Consider the following 13771-nt stretch of genomic DNA (forward strand, 5'->3'; position numbering starts at 1 on the left):
GTCAAACTGCAACAACAAATAGTCGGGCATTGTGGCAGGTGCCTGTGGTCCCAGCTACTCAGGAGGCTGAGGCAAGAGAATAGCTTAAGCCCAAGAGCTGGAGGTTGCTGTGAGCTGTGATGCCACAGCACGCTAGCACTCTATTGAGGGTGACAAAATGAGACTGTCTCTAAAAAAGAAAAAAAAAATTCACATAATGAAATCCACATTTGAAGGATGGTACAGAGTCATTATTAATATGTATAATTGAGCATTACTTTTACTCTGGACTGTGTAAAATTAGGAATTCTTGTGGAGTAAGGTTTTCTGTTATACATAGCTAAACATATTCCTTCACATCCACAACAATTCCCAAAACTCAGTTACAGTTTCCAAAGAAAGTTTCTTTTTATTCAAGGATTTGCCTCTGCTCAGAGTTCGTATTTCTCTTATCTTCTAGAATCCGGCTATTCATTTCTTGATCCAGAAAAAAATATTCAGGCCATCCTACATGCACTCCTGGTGTTTAAAGGCAGTGTCTAGGCGTATCCCCTTCATTCAGCAAGCAATTACAGTGCTTTTACTAGAATGCCTACTTCTGAAAACATGTCTCCTTTTTATATGTCCTTTTCAAAAATTCATTCAGCTACACCCCAAAACACAAAAGAATTCAGAAACAGATTCTAAGCTGCTGGGTCATATAATCCATAGGAAAACAAATTCTCTTGATGATAATCTCTTTTATGAATTCTAGGAACATATTTTCAGTCAAAGAGCAGGGACTGAGTATCTATGAATAGAGTACAGTAACATGCTACATAACAAGGTTTCGGTCAATGAAGCATTGAATATACAACAGTGATCCCACAAAACTAAAGCATACTGTATTTTTACTGTACCTTTTCTATGTTTAGATATGTTTGGGTAAACAAATATCATTTGTTACAATTGCCTACCATATTCAGTATAGTAATGTGATATACAGGTGTGTAGCCCAGGAGCAACAGGCTACACCATATGGCCTAGGTGTGTGGTAGGCTGTACCATCTAGGTTTCTGTAAATACAGTATGATGTTTGAACAATGACAAAATCGCCTAATGACATTTCTCTGAATATTTCTCCATTGTTAAATGACACCTGACTCTACAGAAAAGGTGAGAGTTCAGATCAGAAAAATATCCTATCTAAAAATCTCACATTCCCCCTTCTAACTGCAGATCTCTGTCTAGATGCCAATAGATGCCAAAAACTATAACACGTAACAGAAGGAAAATTTCACTTGGCACAGAAGTGAAAGTAACTTAGATCCAGTGACCTTGCTTTGTTTTTTCTTTCCAACTAGACAATTGCTCAGAGATAGAGGCAACACAGCCCCAGAAGAGGAAGAAAAATGACAGGAAATCCTGATCCACACTTGTCCAAAATCATCAAACAATCTAGGCAACTGGTGTTCACTCATATGATAGCTTTTAAGTTGTCAGCAATTCTTGGCAAATACGAGAATAGAAAATAACTGTGAACTCTAAAAGTCTTAGTGTTCTCACGGGTCTCTTGCCCTTAAAAAGGGTGTGTGTGGGGGGTACCTAAGAAAGGAAGTTTAGTCAGAGAATAAACCTTCTGCCCTAAGAGATAATATCCAAGATACCAAGTATACTACTACATTATACATAGTCTTTGAGGAAACACCAAATTTAATATGAAGTTTTCCAAAATGTTTATAACCCCACGTATACTTCATATATACTTTATAAATATATATGTATATATAATTTATAGAAAGCAACTTCTTAACATGTAACCAACCTGAGGAAGCCATTTCTTAAATTTTAATTTTAAAAAATTTAAATTTAATTTTAACTTCTGAAACTTAATAAGTCTAGGATCTTTGAAGCCAGCTGGAGTCCATTCCTGGATTCTAATAGCACTGCTTAATCATAGTCAAGCACAAACCAAACAGTGTTTCATAGAATTGTTATACTTGCTATTCCAATGATCAGATTTGGTTTTAATGTTTATTCAATTACATATGTTCAGAACTAATATGACATGGATTGCTAAAGCCTGGAACAGCTCCTTGATTCTAAAACATGGTCACTTCCATATGGCTATATATAAAAAAGCTGAACAGGCAGACAAAATTAAAAAAAAAATTAAATATGGAATACTTCACAAATTTGCATGTCATTCTTGCTAATCTCTGTATCATTCCAATTTTGGTACATGTGCTACAGAAGCAAGCACAGGCAAGCAAAATTTGAAATGCTAGTTTCTATCCTTCAGAGACCCACACAGCACTCCTTACCTCATACTTAGAGAAGCTGTCACATTCATGCACAGTTTTGCTTTTGATCTATGGAATTAATTGAGGAATAAATTTAGTTCTAATTTTTATTCTCCCTTCTGCTGCCCCTACCAGCCTTCCGAATAATCAACAATTACACATTGTTCTAAAAACATATTTATGATAATATTCCTGAGCCTTTTCTGCAATTTGAGTATTTCTTCCACTCACAGGAAGACAGGCCTAGGCCAAAACAATGAAAGTGAACTCCACCAGAGGCAAGACAATGCGAATAAACTCAGGGACTTCCCCTTTGCTACACGGTGGTACTCTTTGACCTACTTTGGTTTTCTACAAATCTCCCCCTTAGTTGTCAGCCTGAAAGCACCAAAGCTAGCCCTCTGTTAATCGCTGTTTGTTAATAAACTGTTAACAACAACAAACAAAAACCAAGGAACACTTATATGTAGACACACACACACACACACACACGGACACGGACATTATATTAGGGAGTAAACACGATCACATATGTGGAAAAAGCCAAACCATGAAATAACACATTAACAAAGGATAATTTATTGAAGTTATTTTTCTGGAACAGATTCTAAAACACTTAAAGGCAGACTTTTAAGAGAAGTATTATAGGAAATTTTATAAAAGTTTTTTAAACTAATACTTTGTGTATGTATTCCTGATCCTTAGATCCCATCTTTTGTTTAAAACACCTGCTTATATAACTTTACAATTTCTAATTGGAGTGGGAAGAGAGATCTGATTTGACCTTTAAGTCTTCTTCTCCTTTGGGAGATTAATCCTGCCTTTTCTATTGATTAGCTCAGTACTGTGGAGTTTTATGAAGATTCTAGAAAAGTGTTATGTGAACATAAACAGTAAGGACAGTGAACTAATCTCTTTTAGAGAGAAAATCCCTTAAAGGCAAAGACCATTCCCTCTCTCATTTACCTTTTTAGGTCAGTAAAAGTAGGTCATCAATAAATATAATGAGTACAGCATCTGTAGGATCCTCAATTCTACTTTAACTACATAGACTAATTTAATTTCACTTAAATTTTGATTAAGTGAGATTAGTACTGAATGTATCACAGAATTACTAGTAAGCCTCAGAAAACTTGTTACTGGAAGGTCGCAATCCCCCCAACCCCAAAATGACCAGCAGGATCAGGAATAACCACATACTTTTCCTTCCCACTTTTGTTAAATTTATGCCAGACACCTTTCACTGTCTCGAGAGGGAAAGTATACACTGCTTTTTTCATCTTTCCCTTCCAATCTTTCCATTAGAATACACTGACTTCAAATCAAATAAATTTAAATGGTTAAATCAATAAAAGTATATAAACCTTGATTTAATGTGTGATTAAAATTGCTATTCAGGGGCGGCGCCTATGGCTCAAAGGAGTAGGGTGCTGGCCCCATATGCCAGAGGTGACGGGTTCAAACCCAGCCCCAGCCAAAAACTGCAAAAAAAATTGCTATTCAGAAAGTTAAATTTTTCTTTATAAACACATTTACTCTAAAATATCTCACATATAATGTTCATAACTCAAATGTATGTCTGACTTTAAAATGTGCATAATCCAGCTAAGAGTACCACAAACAGAGCAAACAGACAGCCCTCACAATGGGAGAAGAGTTTTGCATGTTATGAATCTGACAAAGGCCTGATAACTAGAATCTACAGAGAACTCAAACAATAAGAAAAGTACAAATAACACTCTCTGTAAGTGGGCAAGAGATTTGAACAGAAACTTCTCTAAGAATGATAGACGAATGGCCAACAAACACATGAAAAAATGCTCATTGTCTTTAATCATCAGAGAAATGCAAATCAAAACCACTCTAAGTTATCACCCAACTCCAGCAAGATTAGCCCACATCACAAAGTCCCAAAACACCAGATGCTGGCGTGGATGTGGAAAGAAAGGAACACTTTGACATTGCTGGTGGGATTGCAAACTAATAAAAGTTTTTGGAGAGAAGTATGGAGAATCCACAAAGGTCTGAAAGTAGACCTTCCATTTGACCGTACAATCTCATTACTAGGTATCTACTCAGAAGAACAAAAATCATTTTACCATAAAGACATTTGCACTAGAATGTTTATTGCAGCTCAATTCATAATTGCCAAGTTGTGAAAGCAACCTAAGTGCCCATCAACTCATAAATAGATAAACAAACTGTGGTATATGTATACCATAGAATATTATTTAGCCATTGAAAAAGATGGAGACTTTATATCTTTTACATTTACCTGGATAGAGCTGAAATACATGCTTCTTAGTAAAGCATCTCAAGAATGGAAAAATAAATATCCAATGTACCCCATACTACTATGAAATCAATATACAAACAATTACATGTTCTTAAGAACAATAAAACACTATTATAGTCCAGTTCAGGGATGGGGGGTGGGGGAAGGACATATGACAGAAGGAGGGAGGGCAGGAGGCGGGATCTCACCTAATGTGCACATTGTGGGAGTGTATTAACACACCTGCTTGGTGAGGGGCTCTTCTACAAATGGAACTTTACCCTGGAAGTGAGAACAATGTAACCTAAATATTGTACCCTCACATTAATTTGAATAAAGTTAAAAAAAATGTGCATAATCTAAAATTAAAGTCATAAGTTTTTCCTTATTTTACAGTTTCCTTAGGAAAAAAGAACAATGCAATAACATAAATACTTACGAACCACACCTGATTCTATAGATTAAGCCTAAATAATTGAAAAGCATGTTATGTAAGGAAAAAAATAGCCTTGACCAAGAAAATTTTTAAACTTTTGTAAGAATTTTCTATTTATGTATAATGTAAAAATAAAAAAATGAAATTCTGAATGCTTTCAAATATAAATTTAAAATGTATTATTTTAAGCAACAATGTTAATGGGATATATTAGAATTAATTTTACCTAAATATTTTATCCTTATCAATGACGAATCAAATAGAAAACAAAAAATTGAGGCATGTGTATAATTTTGTATTTGTGCTGCCAAAGTGAGCACTCATGTGTCTAATTTTGGATACAAAGAATTGAAATTCATAACATGGAAATGAACAATGAATGATAAAATCATCATGAAATAGTCTTAGACTCTTAGTGAACTAATATTTAGCCTTGTTACTAAATTGGTTAGATATCTGTCCTCAAACAGCTATAACTTTATGTTCTTGAATTGTATGTCAAGACATAATAGATGACTCCAGGGTTAGCAAAAGTCAATAAACATAAAGGTGACCTAGGCCACATATTTGGCTATAATGAGAAACAGTGTACATGTATTTGCCCCCAAAGCATCATAGATTCAGCTAACTAGACAATACTCTGGCAAATGATGTGCTATTTAATACAAAAATAGCAAATTATTTAGGACAGTGTGTACCTGAGAAACAAAGGAAGAGCTGAGATCTGAAAGCCACAGGTCATCATCAATCACCAAATCAAAACATGTGTCAGAATCAGGTGTTGTTTTTTTCTTAACCAGCTTAGAGAATATTAAATAGAGAGAGAGAGAAAATAACAAGTATAACAAGTCTGTATCACTGACAATATACTTTAATGTTGGTAAAATCTGTGTATTGATAAACTAGTAACAATTTAGCAATCTCTACATATGTAAGAGGCAAAACAGCAACAATGAGGTCCTGTTTTGCACTTTCTACATCCATCTATCTGCCTGCAAATCTTCATATTGGTAAATATACTGTGACAATTTAAAAATAAAGAATTAGCAATAATAGTACTTAGTGCTTTTTTTTTTTTTGTGGAGACAGAGTCTCACTTTACCAGCCTCGGTAGAGTGCCATGATGTCACAGGACTCACAGCAACCTCCAGCTCTTGGGCTTTCGCGATTCTCCTGCCTCAGCCTCCTGAGCAGCTGGGACTACAGGCGCCCGCCACAACGCCTTGCTATTTTTTGGTTGCAGTTCAGCCGGGGCTGGGTTTGAACCCGCCACCCTTGGTATATGGGGCCGGAGTCCTACTCACTGAGCCACAGGCTCAAGTATGTCATATAGGTTACCTATCACATAAGAAATTGTGCTATTTTAATTGCATGAAACAACTGGGATAGCATTTACCCCAATATTTACTTGAACTACTTTTTCTACCATAGGATTGATCCTCTGATCCAACAAACAGAATTTTGCGCTTTCAATCCCTCTCTCATTCCGTCACCAAATTTAATAGCCCATTAATTCTTGTCAATTCCCTTTTTTCTATTATCTCATTTTTATATCTATTACTATAGTCTTTATAAACTTATATTTTTCTTAACTATAGGCATATTTGAGAATCATTATCACTGCCAAGGTTCTTGCATGTTTATGAAATATTATTTTCCCCTAATGCTGTTATTATCCATTATGATGCTTCTCAGATTTATAAGAATAAATATCATTTAGTTTCTTCCTTTCCTGTTTCCATTCACTCATTCAATTTTCAGAGATGTTCCTTTTTAGTCTTGTATTTTAAAAAAAATAGCAATCCATTGCAATTTAAATAGCTACAGTATAAATTCACTTAGTCTCTAAAATAATTTAGTTATTCCTTTCACACATTCCTTCCTATTTGATCAAGTAGACACAGAGAGAAAACTCTAAAGCAGAGCCATTCTTATTTATGAAATAGCTTCAAAGGTGAAAAAAGATGACTGGAGAATTAAAAAGTAAATAAACAAACAAAGGAAGAAAAAAGAAGATATTGGGCCTAACAAGGAAAAGACTACAAGCCACAGATTGAAATATATGTGTACTCAGGCAGAGAAAAGGCTCTAGATCACACATTTGGGGACAAAATGATTATAATATTGCTGTTTTAAAGTACTGATTATTTATTAAAGACAGAAAAATACAAAACCTAAAAATATAATTAATTTTCTTGGAAATACCTTTTTCTGAGACACTTGTTTTTTTTTTTTTTTTTGGAGACAGAGCCTCAAGCTGTCATCCTAGGTAGAGTGCTGTGGCATCACAGCTCACAGCAACCTTCAACTCCCGGGCTCAAGCGATTCTCCTGCCTCTACCTCCCAAGTAGCTGGGATTAAAGGCGCGTGCCACAACGCCCGGGTATTTGGAAATACCCTTTTCTATTTGATACAAAATACCACCTATAATTATAACCTAAAACCAACACTTTAAAGGTATTCATGTTAGGTATTTTACAAAGATTAGAACTCCTTTTAGTCTAATACAAGTTTAAAAAAAGCCTAAACTAAGAATAGAATCATCCCTGAAATCTTAAAAGAGTTTAGGATGGATACAAGATTTAGTACCATGTGTACAGTGAAAGATAAAATTATAAAAATAATGTAATACTTTAGAAATCTGCTTTTGCATTTCTTAGGATTCTGCTAATTCTCTCCAGCTAATACTCATATTTACAGGTAATACAAATCCTTTATCAGATCCTGTATTTTGAGTTTCGGCTTAATATTTTTAAACTAATAATATAAATATACAAACCTGTAATTTCTACCAAAACCTCTCTCCCTAGAGCCTCGACTATAACTTCCCAATGGAAGGAGAAATAAAACATAAGCCTGCTTATTTTTAAGTGGTTAAGGTTTAGTGTTTTTTTTAAAGTCACTATGGTTTTGTGTGGGTTTTTCTGGTAAGGAAGGAGGCCTATTTATTTCTTTCTCTCCCTGCAAGGTAAAGAAAGGATATGAATTTCTCTTGGCATAGCATGAAAAAGAAAACAGGCAGGAATATATATGGGTACTCTATTTTCCTAAAGAAATTTTGACCAATTTGAGTAACTAAGATCTGGGCATGTATCACAGCACTGAAAGCATCTGACAGTATTTACATTTTAATAAAATAAAAATGAACCAAAGAAGTCAACTAATTAGTCTTTTTTTCAGGAATATGTAATATGAAATAAAAAATCAGGCCCACAAAGATACCCAAAATGGTACAAACTCCTAAATCATTTGAATAACAGATATAAATGAACAGTATTTTTAAAAGAGAAGAAATAATGACCACCCAAACAGGAATGTGTTATAATGGTGAGAGACAGTGCTAAATGTCAAAGTTTTAGGGAGTCCATGCAGAGAAAAATAGTATTTGCCTGGGTCAAGTGTCAAGGAAGACTTGCAATGCAGCAAGTATAAATTATATAGTAGAAGTAGCAAAGAGATGCCATAACCCACTTCCCTGCGCTCCTATGGTACCCTCCCTGCACAAAGACCATTCTACCATCATTTCTCAGAGAATCATGTGTAGAAGTCTTTTACAGACATTTTGGAGATAAAAAATAGTGACAACAGGAAGAGAGAAAATCCCCTAAAATTGACTTCTAAATTTGACTGTCCTCCAAATTCAAGGAAAACAAAAAAGAATGTTAACACCTAAAAGGGATCTATTTTATTGGGAGAGCTTCATACCTATGGCTACCCTACCTTATGCTTCTCCCTTTCTCCAGACTTTCTCTTCCATTTCATTTCCTTGCTTCTAAGTCCTCAAATATCTTTAAAAAAAAAAATTTTTTTTTGCCCTCAGAACTCTCAACTGCTCTCACCTTGACTATTCATGAGAACCGTTTATTTTTCTGGTAAGGAAGGAGGCCTATTTATTTCTTTCTCTCCCTGCAAGGTAAAGAAAGGATATGAATTTCTCTTGACATAGAATGAAAAAGAAAACAGGCAGGAATATATATGGGTACTCTATTTTCCTAAAGAAATTTTGACCAATTTGAGTACTAAGACCTGGGCATGTATCACAGCACTGCTTCCTCCTACCACATCAGCTCCAATTGCTATTCTTTTCACAGTCTGAATCCACTCACCCAAATGTACTCCTAAACAGCATGAAATAGACACAAGGTAGATATGCTGGATAGCCTCTGTTTGCCCTTTCAAATCATCTCCTCACCCTACTCTATCCTGTTTTGGCTTCAACAGGCTGGCCTCAAGGAACTGTATCGTTAGGGTTCCCTGATGTTTGGATCATGATTAGGATAAAATCTGAAGACAGGGGAAGCGGTTAGGGTATTTACTCAGAGGGCTGAAAATGGGTATATTCCTCTAATGAAGGCCACAGTTCCCACAGGCAGACAGCCTTCTCTCATCACTGTAGATCTCACTGGGTTCCAGTAATTACACCCAACCCTTGCTCTTGAAGTTTAAGGGTAACAGTCACTTCCAGATTTTACTAGCTCAAAATGCTAATCATCCCTTGTTGGTTTCTCTTAATCCCGCCCACACCTTTGTAGGGAGTCCTTTCATTAGACTGTTTAGTCACCCCATTTTACTGTGCCATACAGTTCCTGCCAGGATCCTGGTTGATTCAGCAGGGAGGAAAAGAGGCTAATTAAAAATTTAATTGACATCCTCAGAGAATAACATACTCATAAGAATTGGTTGCTCTGAGAAAGAAACAGAGAATAAGAAAGTTCTTGAAAATTAAAAATATGGCTGCTGACTAAACATGTCAATAGAAGCCCTGAGTGATAGAATTGCTCTGGAGGGCAAATCTGTAATTTGAAAGATCAGTTCAGGGAACTTTCCAAGATATAGAGTAAAAAGACAAAAAAGAAAGATACATGGGAAAGGGAAAAGATGGAGGTTTAACTCTTATCTATGTATAGGTCAAAAAGGGACAGACAGAGGGAGACAGAGGAAAAAAATAATAAAAGATATGAGAGAAGAGTAACTTGAGATTCAAACCTTTCTACTGAAAGCACTCAAGTACAAAGGATTAATAATAAAAAGAGGTGGAGGAGTCAGACACTCTGACATGGACTAATGAAATTTTAAAACTCTAAATCATCTTGAGTTCCCAGAATATCCTTCTTCTTGGGAGATAGATAATAAGGTATTTAGGGGTGAAATGTTTGCAACTTTTAAGAAGGTGAGCAAAAAGAGAGGAAAAAAATAAGAAAGCCATTGTAACTAAAAGTTAACATGTGAGTCTAGGTAAAGAGTATAGGTGTTAACTGCACCAACCTTTGAACTGTTCACTAGGCTCTTTTAAAAAGTTGTGGAAAAAAAGAAAAACAACGCTCCTAGAGAGGGGTAAAATAAAAGTCATACAAAAAGAATGAGAATCAGACTGGTATGACTTCTCCTTACATACATTAGATGCTAGAAAATAATGGAATAATTATAGGTCTGAGAAAAAATGATTTTAAGCAAATATTCTAAGCAACTATAAAGAAATCTGAGGGCAAAGTAAAAACATTTTAAAATATTCAAGAGCCAGAAAGTTTAATTCCCACAAACTCTTTAAGAAAAAGAAATTTATACTGAGTGTATGCAACTTAAACACAAATGAAATACTTAAAAAACAAGTCGAAATTGCCCCTTCCTTACTGTCACACTAGCCCAAGTATTTTATCAACTATTGCTGAAAGACTGCAATAGTCTTTTAGCTGGTCTTCACGCTTCCATTGTTGTATCCCTGATCCAATCCCTACATTGGACCCAACATGATTCTATTTTATTATAATTTAATGGTCTACTTTATTTCTTTATGTAAGTAATATTCCACATTGAACAAAGTACATTCACAGGATTTGAAACAGAAGGTGCAACAGGGCGTTATGTGCCTGAACCCAGACAGCAGGGCCCTGCACTTTAGAGGGCCTGCCACGGACCACTCCAGCAGTATCCCTCCAAACAGATGATGTCCACACAGGTTAGGCTTCAGGTACTTGGAACCCTAGGAGTTTCTACTCAAAGGGACTGAGCCTGCTCTCACAGCCTACCCATGGTTGTCCTCCTATGGCTAAAAATAGGGCCCGTGTGCATACCTTTAGGCCCAGGAAGTGGAAAAGAAACAGTGGTATGTGGAGCGAGCAGAGTCCATCCCTCATGGTGGAGAACTAAGCATGGGGTTTGGGTAGGAGGACAGCATAGACAGGCAACATGCTAGTCCACCACAGAGACGTACACAGTAAAAAGCCTTGGTCCCATTCCAGTCCCCTATCAATGACTTCCCTTCCCAAAGATGACTATTGCTTCTGTATTTCTGACATAAGAGTAAGCACTTTAAAACATATCTGAAAACGTAATCTCCAACCTAAAATATTTTAATGGTTCTCAATCAATGCTAAATCTCAATTTTAGATAAAATCCAGAATCCTTAATGGGCAACACAGCTTTTAAGCTACAATGGGCCTTACAGATAACAGGACTGGGGTGGGACCTGAGATTCTGCATTTCTAATACTCTCCTAGGCAATATAGGTGGTGCTGATCTGTAAAGCCATACTTAGAGTAGGAAGAGTCTATAAAAGATTAATATTCCTTTTGAAGCTATGACTTAGCTACCCAATTAGGGAAGGAGCCTTTTCTCCTGGCCTACCCATCTCATTTAAAAAGAAGCTACAGCTGGTCCAGGCAGATGGAGGGAAAGGTGGATAGAAATTGCCAAGTAGTAATTAATAACAGTGAACATTTATTCATTCAACAAATATTTATTGGACATCTGTTTGTATGTTCTAGCACTGCCTGAGAGCAGCCGTCCCCAACCTTTTTGGCACAAGGGACCATTCCATGGAAGATCATTTTTCCATGGATGGTGGTGGGGGATGGTCTGAGGATGATTCAAGTGCATTACATTTATTGTGCACTTTATTTCTATCATTACTACATTGTAATATATAATGAAATAATTATAAAACTCACCATAATGCAGAATCAGTGGAAGCCCTGAGCTTGTTCTTCTGCAGCTAGACCGTCCTATCCTATGTTTGTAGCTGCTCCCCAGCACTGGCATTATGGCCTCAGTTCCATCTCAGACTGTCAGACAATAAATTCTCATAAAGAGCGTGCAAACTAGATCCCTTGCATGTGCACTTCACAGTAGGGTTCATGCTCCCATGAGAATCTATTCTGCTGCTCAGGCAGTGGGAAGCTGCTTTCCCACTGTAAATACAGATGAAACTTAGCTCACTCTTCTGCTAGTTACCTCCTGCTGTGTGGCCCAGTAACTGATAGGCCATGAGGCCTGGGGGTTGGGGACAATAGGTTTAGAGGCTTGAGCAATGAACAAGAAGAAGGCTTTATCTTCATGAAGCTTACAACCTAGTAAGGCACTGAGAATCAACAAGTTAAATAAATAACAAGTCTGGTAGTGTTTGGGCTAAGAAGAAAACATAAATCAAGATAAAGAAATAGAGGGAGGGCGGCACCTGTGGCTCAGTGAGCAGGGCACCGGCCCCATATACCGAGGGTGGCAGGTTCAAATCCGGCCCCGGCCAAACTGCAACAAAAAAATAGCCGGGCGTTGTGGTGGGCGCCTGTAGTCCCAGCTACTCGGGAGGCTGAGGCAGGAGAATCGCCTAAGCCCAGGAGTTGGAGGTTGCTGTGAGCTGTGTGACGCCACCGCACTCTACCGAGGGCCATAAAGTGAAACTCTGTCTCTACCAAAAAAAAAAAAAAAGAACTAGAGGGAAAGAAGAGGTGCTATTTTATACAACTAAGGCAAATGTGAGGATGGATTTGAGGGTTTTTTTCCATGCTAAGTACTAAGGCAAGCATAGCATTAAGTACCTTAAAGAGATGAAAGTGCTATTGTCTTCATTTTGCTGATGATAAAACTGAAGCTGAGAGATGTTAAGTAATTTCTTCAAGGTTAGACAGAACCAGGATGTGTGCCCTGGCAGGCTGACTAAGACCAATTTCTGTATTAATATGTATTTTCTGTTCACGTTACACGAAAGCTACAGTTCCGCTGTGCTCAGCTTTGCTCCCTGTGTCTCAAATTCTGGAAGCCAGACTTAAACTTTTAACAAACTGCCAGGTGTGGCCTGCCAATTTATAGTCAGTATCATAAGAAACAAATACAAATAATCACCACATACACTTCAATAGTATTGGCAGATCGAGAGGAATGAGCTGACATTTAAGCAACAAAATTTTCCCTTTGTCGATTTAAAACTCTCAAATTCCAATCACTTACTTTTTTATCTAAAGTTTAAGGAAAGTAAGTTTAATATATAGCAGGTCACACTAGTTTTAGAAGTGGTTCTTAATCTTTTGGGGATCACAATATTTTTGTAAATCAGATAAAACTTGGGCTCTCTCCCAAGAAAAATACAAGTGAATTTACAGTTTTTCATGCAAAGGTGCACAGACTCCTAAATTAGCCATAATCCTCAATGTGAGAACTTTTAAATTGAAGCATCTTCTAAAACAAATCTATGCTCTGAAAACTTCTCCTTGGTGGACAAGAATGATTATCTTTTACAAAGTATTTAATTTAATTAAAAAAGAGTAAAAAAAAATAAAAAATAAAAAAGAGTAAACTAATTATTTGCATATCAAAAACATAGTCTTATCATCTAAAATGTTCTACAGCAAAAAAGAAAAAGCACCTGTCAAAAATTACTTATTTCAGCTTCTCCGAAGATTTAATTTTTAAATATCCATTGTCTACATGTGAATTAGTCATAAATATTTTTGATATATGGTGGGTGATTTCCTCTCTATTCTCAGTGGTTTACAGTAATTACGTTGTTGAATATAAACTGGTCCT

The 13771-nt window shown here is 36.3% G+C and overlaps 1 protein-coding gene and 1 pseudogene across 1 annotated transcript in view; both read right to left on the reverse strand.

Moving 5' to 3' along the window:
* SESN1 (sestrin 1) overlaps nt 1-13771 on the reverse strand; it is a 121002-nt gene that overhangs the window by 84602 nt on the left and 22629 nt on the right. The window lies entirely within an intron of this gene.
* Nucleotides 2131-2221, reverse strand: LOC128586992 (uncharacterized; annotated as a pseudogene).

This window comes from Nycticebus coucang, chromosome 5, assembly GCF_027406575.1.
Source record: "Nycticebus coucang isolate mNycCou1 chromosome 5, mNycCou1.pri, whole genome shotgun sequence".
NCBI lineage: Eukaryota > Metazoa > Chordata > Mammalia > Primates > Lorisidae > Nycticebus > Nycticebus coucang.